This window comes from Bacillus rossius (assembly GCF_032445375.1).
Source record: "Bacillus rossius redtenbacheri isolate Brsri chromosome 4 unlocalized genomic scaffold, Brsri_v3 Brsri_v3_scf4_2, whole genome shotgun sequence".
Classification (NCBI taxonomy): Eukaryota; Metazoa; Arthropoda; class Insecta; order Phasmatodea; family Bacillidae; genus Bacillus; species Bacillus rossius.
The window spans coordinates 14,346,765-14,355,278 of NW_026962011.1; the positions used below are offsets into that span (position 1 = coordinate 14,346,765).

An 8,514-nucleotide genomic window follows, 5' to 3' on the forward strand; every position below is an offset into this window, starting at 1 on the left:
ATAAAATGCTCGTTTTTACCAACTACCAATAACGTCATCGCCAACTACTGAATGTCGTTACAATTACCTAGTGTAGAGAATTCCATATCTAATGTAGGTAAGTCAACTAACCTCTTAAACGTCTATGGTCAACTGTACCAAGTACGTCAAATCGTAGTTTAATATGATTGTATGGAAATAAACACAGTTTTAACTCTTCAGAAATTAGCTAAAATTACTTTTTGTAACATAAAAAATATTTTTTCTTTTAACTATACATCAAGTACACACATAATTGCGTGTCACAAGAAATGAAGGAACTTCATAATAAACGCCAGGAAAACATTCTGGGCCCTATTTTATAAACATTACAATTTACAAACTTACAAGCTACAAGTCACAAGTTCACGTCAGAAGTTCTGGGAAATGTGTAGAAGTTGTAGAAGTTGGTTAGCTTGTATCAAATTTTCACAGGTCACCTGTTTTTTTTTTTTTTAAAGTTGTTTACTTTACAGTTTACATGAAAAATGAAGAGTGCACGAGTAGCCAAAGATTTGAAATCGGCAGTACTGCAAAAAATTAAAGAGAACAAGGTTACCTTGTATGGACAGTTTAGTGATACTTTGACAAAAAAGGATAAAAGTGATGCGTGGAAGCAAATATTTGATTTTGCGGTTAGTATTGGAGCAGTAAAAAAAAAAAAAAAAAGGTTTGGGAATATTTGAGAGAGACATTTTGCCCAAATTTGAGACGAGCAACTATGGTGAGTTACAGTAAATTCTTGCCATATGTTTTTATTGAACTGAAAACTGAACAGATTTAAATTACTATTATTTGTTCAAAATATTTTATTTCCAGAACAAAGTAGATAATGCGAACCAAACTGGGGCAGCAGGTGGAACACATGCCAAGTAGAATGACATTGACAACTTTGTTCTTGACATAATTGGGAAAGACTCGCCAACTATAACAAGTTTGGATGTACCTGAAACATGGAGCAATGCATCCACAAATTTATCAGAGGAAAAATGTTTCACTGCTCAAGGTGATGAACAGTGTGACGATGATTGTCATACTTCTATAACACAAATCTCTAAAAAACGGAAAAATGCATCTGTAAGTACAACATTATATAGTAAAAAAATTTAATTGTATAACTAAATTTTTGATACTATTATTGGTTAATGTAGAGAATCACTACTTTTGGATTTAACTAACCCAAAATAACCTATTGCAAAACATAATGTACCTATTGCAAACTATTTAACCAACATTTAAAAACTTTTAAATTGTCAAAACATAACCTAATCGAACATACTCAGGAAAAGACGTTTTTAAACAAACCTAACCTATACAACCTCTTTTTTTTAAACCTAGCATACCTCGCACACAACATAGGACGTTAATTGTGGATATAAGTTACTCATGCAGAATGACGGAACTGTTAGGCTTAGATGGAAGATTTGTTAATGAAATAAGTATATGTGGGAGGTACATTAGGTAAAAAAATAAGTTTATTTATGATAGTTTAGACAAATTCCCTACCCAAATTAAGTTAGGTTGAGTAGGTTTTTACAGTACCTACCTATATAAATTGTCGAAACTTTGTGGAAATAAATTTTAGTAAATTGTGGTTTGCCTTTTTAGGTTAGCTGGGACCAGTTTAATTAATGTATAAAAAGTTATTAGTCCATAAGTACCTAAATACCAGAATTAGTGCTATTGACTTCCTTTGCAAGTTTTGTTTTTAGTGATCTGTTGATTAGGTTATAATTTCAGTACAATTTTTGGTAAATATTTACTTGGGCGGTATTTCCGAAAAAAAAATGTAAAAAATCCGAAAATACCTTAATTTTATGCTCTTCAACTTCCTCTTTTCATTAAAAGTGGCGGAGGTAAGAAATTCCAAATACTTTAGGAGATATCTAATTTTTAAATTTAATCATATGTAGTTGAGCGGTATTTGCGAAAATAAATGTTAAAAATCCGAAAATACCTTTATCATATGCTCTTCAACTTCCTCTTTTCATTAAAAGTGGTGGAGATAAGAAATTCCAAATACTTTAGGAGATATCGAATTTTTTAATTTTGCAATACAAGACCTGTGGAACCATTCGAGCGGCGCCATTTTTGTTATTTTGCCGTGTGTTCGTGAATACGTGAATACGTGAATGCGTAATTAATAAAATGGTTGATTAGGTCAGGTCAGTTACATTATTAATACTTTCAAACTAAGCCGACATTAAAAATTATTTTTTGAATTAATTTTAATGGCTGTTTAGTTTTAAAATATTTATAATGTAACTGACCTGACCAAACAAACCCGGACAGAGGGTGAACAGTAAACTAAAATGGTCGATTAGGTCAGGTCAGTTACATTATAAATACTTTCAAACTAAGGTGATATTAAAAATAATGTGAATTAATTTTAATTATTCTTTAGTTTTAGATTATTTATAATGTAACTGACCTTACCTAACAAACCCGTAACAAAGGATGTACAGTAACAACTCACGTAAATTTTTTTGTTACTTATTACTTGCGCAACAATATCAAAATAACAAATAAGACTTTAAAATTAGAAACGTTAAAAACTCACCTAAGTTGGAGGTGGTAATTAAACACCGTTTTAAACAATAATTGAACTAAATAATCACGTATTAGTTCATTTGAATTCTGGCCTATCACGAACAATCACGTGACATCATTATCCAATAAAAAAATAGATACTCGTACGTAAACAAGAAACAATGGTGCACGCACGCCACAGGAATGCGCTGGTTTTGTGCTGAAATTTAAAAATTCGATATCTCCTAAAGTATTTGGAATTTCTAATCTCCGCCGCTTTTAATGAAAAGAGGAATTTGAAGAGCATATAATAAAGGTATTTTCCGATTTTTAACATTTTTTTTCGGAAATACCGCCCAAGTAAATATTTACCCAATTTTTAAGAAAATGCACACATGGTATTTTAGAAACATGCAAACAATGTTTGAACATTTTGATAGCTCCTGTGTTTGATAAAATAAATTGATTATTTGAATGTAAGTAAAATATTGAGGGCATGAGAGAAAAAATTAGGCGGAGATCATTTTCATAACATTTTGTTTTACTATCTCTAAATGTTTTTGCAATTTAAAGTTGTTGAATTGTCATGCCATTTGCTGACATTGATATGACTTTTACATAGCACATAACATAAACAATTAAACTAATTAAAAACTTAATTAAATAATGAAATGTTAGGCCTACTATTGAAACATCTTTAGGTATTTAAAATTTACTAGTACAATATTCTTATGACTAAGAAGTTTACTAACAATGAACACAAATATAATTATTCTTCTGCTGCAGTTACACTTTTTTCTTTCAGTTGCAGCCCACTACAAACATGAACGAGAAGTATGAACTGCAAGTTCAGAACATGGAAATTGTTAAATGAAAAACTGAAAGTGGAGACATACAAGTTACATCTGGAGACACTAAAACTTATAAAAGAACTTGGTTTTCCTCCAAATTACACATTGTGCGAAGTGCAAAATGAAACTGATGAAATTGATCTATTCGAAAATACAGTTATAACTAATGTGAACACTGTTGATGAAAATGTGTGATACAGGGTTGGGTAATGACGTGTAGAATATTAATATTCTACATACGTGTAGAAAATAGTGTAGAAAATGTATAATATGTAGAATATACGCAGAATACATATGTAGAATATTCAGAAATAAATGTAAATCTACCTTTCAGGTAGTTGGAATATTCTTTAAGGTTATTCCCAGTATCTGACTTCTAAATCATTAATAATGGTGCCCTAGAACTGTCAATCTGCCATTTCCAGATCTGTTAAAAATGGTTTTGTTTTCGCAATTGGGCCTAGTAAGACACTCATTGTCCACTTAATCTTTGTGCTCCTCTAAGCAGCCTAGACAACCCTGAGCAGTGCAAGTGTTTCTGCAGCTAAAAGTATTCATAAAATACATAGTAAAAGACGTTGTTACGTAGGACATACCTTCAAAGGAGTGTATCAGGCTGTCAGGATTATTGCACAGAATAAACAACACAAAAATGTATGTAACAATTTATTTTTTTTGGAACTCTCTAGTCCAGGGGTTCCCAAAGTGTGCGCCACGGCGCCCTGGTGCGCCGTAGAAAGTTAAGAAGGGCGCCGTGAAGCGATTATCTTCACCATTCTCCGAAACCTCAACTTAAGTGTTCGCGGGTACAAAATAAACAATTTAATTTCTAGCGCTCGCGTAGTGCTTCGCTTACTTGCGCACTCGCCGATACTTATCTACGACAAGCCCGAGACAACTGTGGTCCCGGTAAAAATGTGAACTACCCAAGGACAGACGGACCCTTACCTCTCCCTAGTCAGACTGAAGGGTCGGAACGCATGTCGCGGGTGGGACGACAAGTAGAGCTGTTACCATAAGTCACGACACAGTGCGCGGACACGGGCGTATCGGTGTTCAAGTATTTAACAAATCCTTTGAAAGCGGAGCAAGGTTTCGAAGCGTGCGTGACATTATATAACATGTATGGACAACAAATCACAAAACTATATATAGCCAGTGCAGGGAAGTGATTAGCATTTGTAACATGTCAGGAGTTAAAGAACTAAGTGGCTGAATGGGAGTTTGTTACATGCACTTAGCAAAAAACTGTGTTGAAACGTTCAATAGACGTAAACAATGAAGAAAGACCGTAGTGTGTCGCAGTGTGTGCTCTGTTTGAAAATTTTATCAACCGAAAGTATGCTTCCAAGTAAGTTAAAGCGACATCTTGAAACCATTCACCCAGCTATGGTTGAAAAATAGCGTGATTTTTTTTAAATAAGAAATTACAAAATTTAAAAAAAAAACACAAAATGTGTTTCCTCAAAAAGGCTCAATACATAACAAAGCACCGTTAGCATCCTTCAAGGTGGCATACAGAGTGGCGAAATTAAAAAAACCTTATACTATTGCAGAAGATCTTGTTCTATCGGCTGCTCTCGACATGGTGAATATTATGTTGGGAAAATCGGCGGGAAAAATAATTTCTAAGGTACCCTTATCTAACAACACTATTAGTCGAAGAATCTATGACATAGCTGAGGATATAAATAGACCATTAATAGAAAAAATGAAAGGCAAGGAGTTTGGTCTACAACTTGACGAGGCTAGTGACAGTATTAATGATGCACATCTGATATTTTACGTACGCTTTGTGGCTGACAATATTATTGTCGAAGAACTCTTATTCTGTAAAAACATTACCGAAAGTGCAAAGGCTCATGACTTGTTTGAAATTCTTGACAAGTTTATTATAGAAAATGATTTGAATTGGGGAAAATGTATTTGTGTATGTACAGATGGTGCTCGATCAAGGTCTGGCAGGTACGGAGGATTACAAGCGCTTATTTGTAAAAAAGCCTCGCATGATGTGTGGACCCATTGCATCATCCATGGAGAAGCACTTGCGTCAAAGTCTATGAGTTCTGAATTAAACCAAGTATTAGAACATGTCATTGGCACTCTAAATTACATTAAAACTAGACCCCTAAAAGTCAGACTTTTAAAAAAAAACTATGCATAGATATGGGAGCTGAACATACAGCACTGATATATTACTGCAATTCACGATGGCTTTCCTGTGGAAATGTCTTAATTCGTTTGTTAGAATTTCATGAAGAAATTCACAGTTTTTTACAACAAGAGCATCATGCAAACTCCAGATACTTTGCTGAACCAGATTTTTTGCTAAAACTAGCATATTTGTGCGACATATTTGAAAAACTTAACAAACTGAATCTGTCTTTGCAAGGCAACAACATGCACATTCTAAAACTACTGGAGAAGATCGCTGCGTTTAAGAAAAAACTGCAGTTTTGGATTAAAAAAATGAATGAAAATCGCGGTCAAGATTGTTTCCCGCAGTTGTATGAATATGCGACATCAAATGAGCTTGTTGTCTCACAAGACCTGATGACCCTTTTCACGGAACACCTTTCGAAGCTCATTGAATGGTTTTCAAAATACTTTGCCGAAGACGATGTCGATAAATATGCATGGATCCAAGACCTATTCCATGCACAAGCTCCGCCAGAATTTACATCGGAAGAAGAAGAAAGTCTCATTGAACTCTCTTGCGACAGCAGCCTTAGAACTAGATTCACATGTTCAGATTTGGTGGAGTTTTGGATATCGGTTCAAAATAAATATCCCACTTTAGCTTCAAAAGCTATAAGAATTTTCATTCCTTTTGCAACATTTTATTTGTGCGAAGCTGGATTTTCAGCTGTAGCTATAATCAAGAGCAAATATCGCTCAAAGATCAATGTGGAGCAAGAAATGCGAGTAGCAGTGTCAAACCTTATTCCACGTTTTGAAAAAATGTGTGATGATCACCAAGTTTACACATCACATTGACTAGCTAGGTAGCTTTTTTTATTTTTGTTGTACTTAAGTCTCTCTTGAATGTTTTTGTGTTAATTTTATATTCTTATAAATATAAATATACAGTTCAGATTCATAATGTGGATATTTTAATTTTTGTGCTTATGTACCTAATTAGTATCATTGTACCTATCTATTTCGACAAGCCAAATAGGTAAGGGCGCCGAGACAAAATATTAAACATATATGTGCGCCGCGGACTGAAAAAGATTGGGAAACCCTGCTCTAGTCAATCAGACTAACCAAGTAAAAGTTTTAATTGCCAATCCTTATTAGTATTATTATTATTAATTATATTTTTTCCAACACAAAGTTAGACTTCAGTATAAGTTAAATAAATTCTGTTCAGTTGGTTTGGTACTACTGCCAACATACTTTTGCTTTTTTTTTCCACCAACACAAAAACAGTAAATACAAGATGGCAGGTAGACCTAAACATAGTTTATGGAGTCAGCAAAAATTTAAGTATGCCAAAGAAAATAATAAGAGTGTGGCACTGTGCACTGTTTGTGAAAAGACACTGAAGAACACTGCAGTGAAAAGGCTTGAATCACATAGGTAGTGAAAGCCAACTTTTTTAAAATTCCAAATGAGAGGTTATGTTTGCTGCTTCTCATGTCTAAAAACTGTATTTGTAGCAATTTGTTTTCCTGCAAGGACAGTTTCTTGCTGTTTCACTGGAAATTTATTTAATCAAGAATGATTTCTCCCACTTAGTATTAATAATGTTTAGCTGGGATTTTGTAGCTTTGTAATGAAAGGAAATGAATCATTTTCAGAAGAGTACTAGACCTGGTACCTGTTTTGTACGATTGTACATCAAATTACTTCTTACAAAACTCAAAAATATTATAGCAATCATATATTAATTTATGTACGCAAAGACACTCACTAAAAGCAGGCTGTAAAAAGATGTAGAATATGTAGAAAATTCAATATTTTACATTACATATTCTACAGTAGAATATACGCGTAGAATATACATATTCTACGCTGTATATTCTACTGACCCAACCCTGTGTGTGAATCATACTTGAGTTAATCTGTAAACACGTAATCTTTTTACTTGTAATTGTAAGCAACTTTACTTCACTATATAAAAATTAGTGTTGCAAAATATGGAAATTTGAATTACAAACTGTCGAATCTTATGAATAATCATACCAAAATTGTTCTGCATTTATTAAGTCTGTAGAGTTTATCTGCATTCAAATGTATTTCCGCCTTTTACCATTTTTTAAATACCTTTCCATGAAACAGATGAAAAAAAATACTACAACGCAAATGTTTGTTTTTTTAGTACCTAGTTTAAAAAATTCTCATCACTTAAAAGACATTTTTTTTAGTCTATAGTTTTCTGCTAAATTGACTCCCAACTCAGGGGCGCAATAACTAAATTTCCAAAGGGGGAGGCAATATACATTTTTATAAAGAATCATCGATCCCTCCTATTGAAGCGGGGGTCCGGGGGTCCTCCCCTGGGAAAATTTGTATTTCAAGGTGGGAAATGGTGCTATTTAAGCAGTTTTACTATTTAAAAATTTATTACACAGCACTTTCTTTGCCCCCGTTTGCCCCCACTCAAGGTTTCAGAGGGGGGGCAAAATACCCTTGCCTCCCCCTGTTGTTGCGCCCCTGTCCCAACTCATATATTTTTGTGTATACTTTGAGGTGAAACTAAATTTTATGCAATGTTTCTTGGTTCAGCAAATAATTTGTGAATGTGTACATTAAGATTTTAATAATCACTACAAGTTATTACAAGATATGAACTTTTTATCAACATTTCCTTGGCACTTATTTTGGGAAAATTTATGTAATTGTTTGGAGTCAGGGCTTCTTGGAAACAATCTATGTAATTGTCAGAAAATCTTTCAGCAACTTTTTTTTCTGTCATTATTTATTTAACAATACTTGTGTGGTTTTTTTATTGGTGTATGTTTACAACATTATTTTCTACGTGTGTGTACTTGCATGGTAGGAATGTTGGCTAGGTTTGCAAGATAAGGAAAGGTAAAAAAGATAACCTTTATTTTCACAATCAATTGTAACTGAGCAAAATTCATGTATAAATGGATTTGCGAGTGCATTT

The 8,514-nt window shown here is 33.5% G+C and overlaps 1 long non-coding RNA gene across 2 annotated transcripts in view; it reads left to right on the plus strand.

Annotated features, from left to right (window-relative positions):
• Positions 1-485: 485 nt before the first annotated feature.
• LOC134542012 (uncharacterized) overlaps positions 486-8,514 on the plus strand; it is a 34,149-nt gene continuing 26,120 nt past the window's right edge. Inside the window, exons 1-3 of one of the 2 annotated variants that reach the window (XR_010076720.1) lie at positions 653-742; positions 838-1,095; positions 3,353-6,980. This is a non-coding gene — a long non-coding RNA (uncharacterized LOC134542012). Of the gene's footprint in view, positions 1,096-3,352; positions 6,981-8,514 lie in introns of both variants that reach the window. The other variant, XR_010076719.1, reaches the window with a different exon arrangement.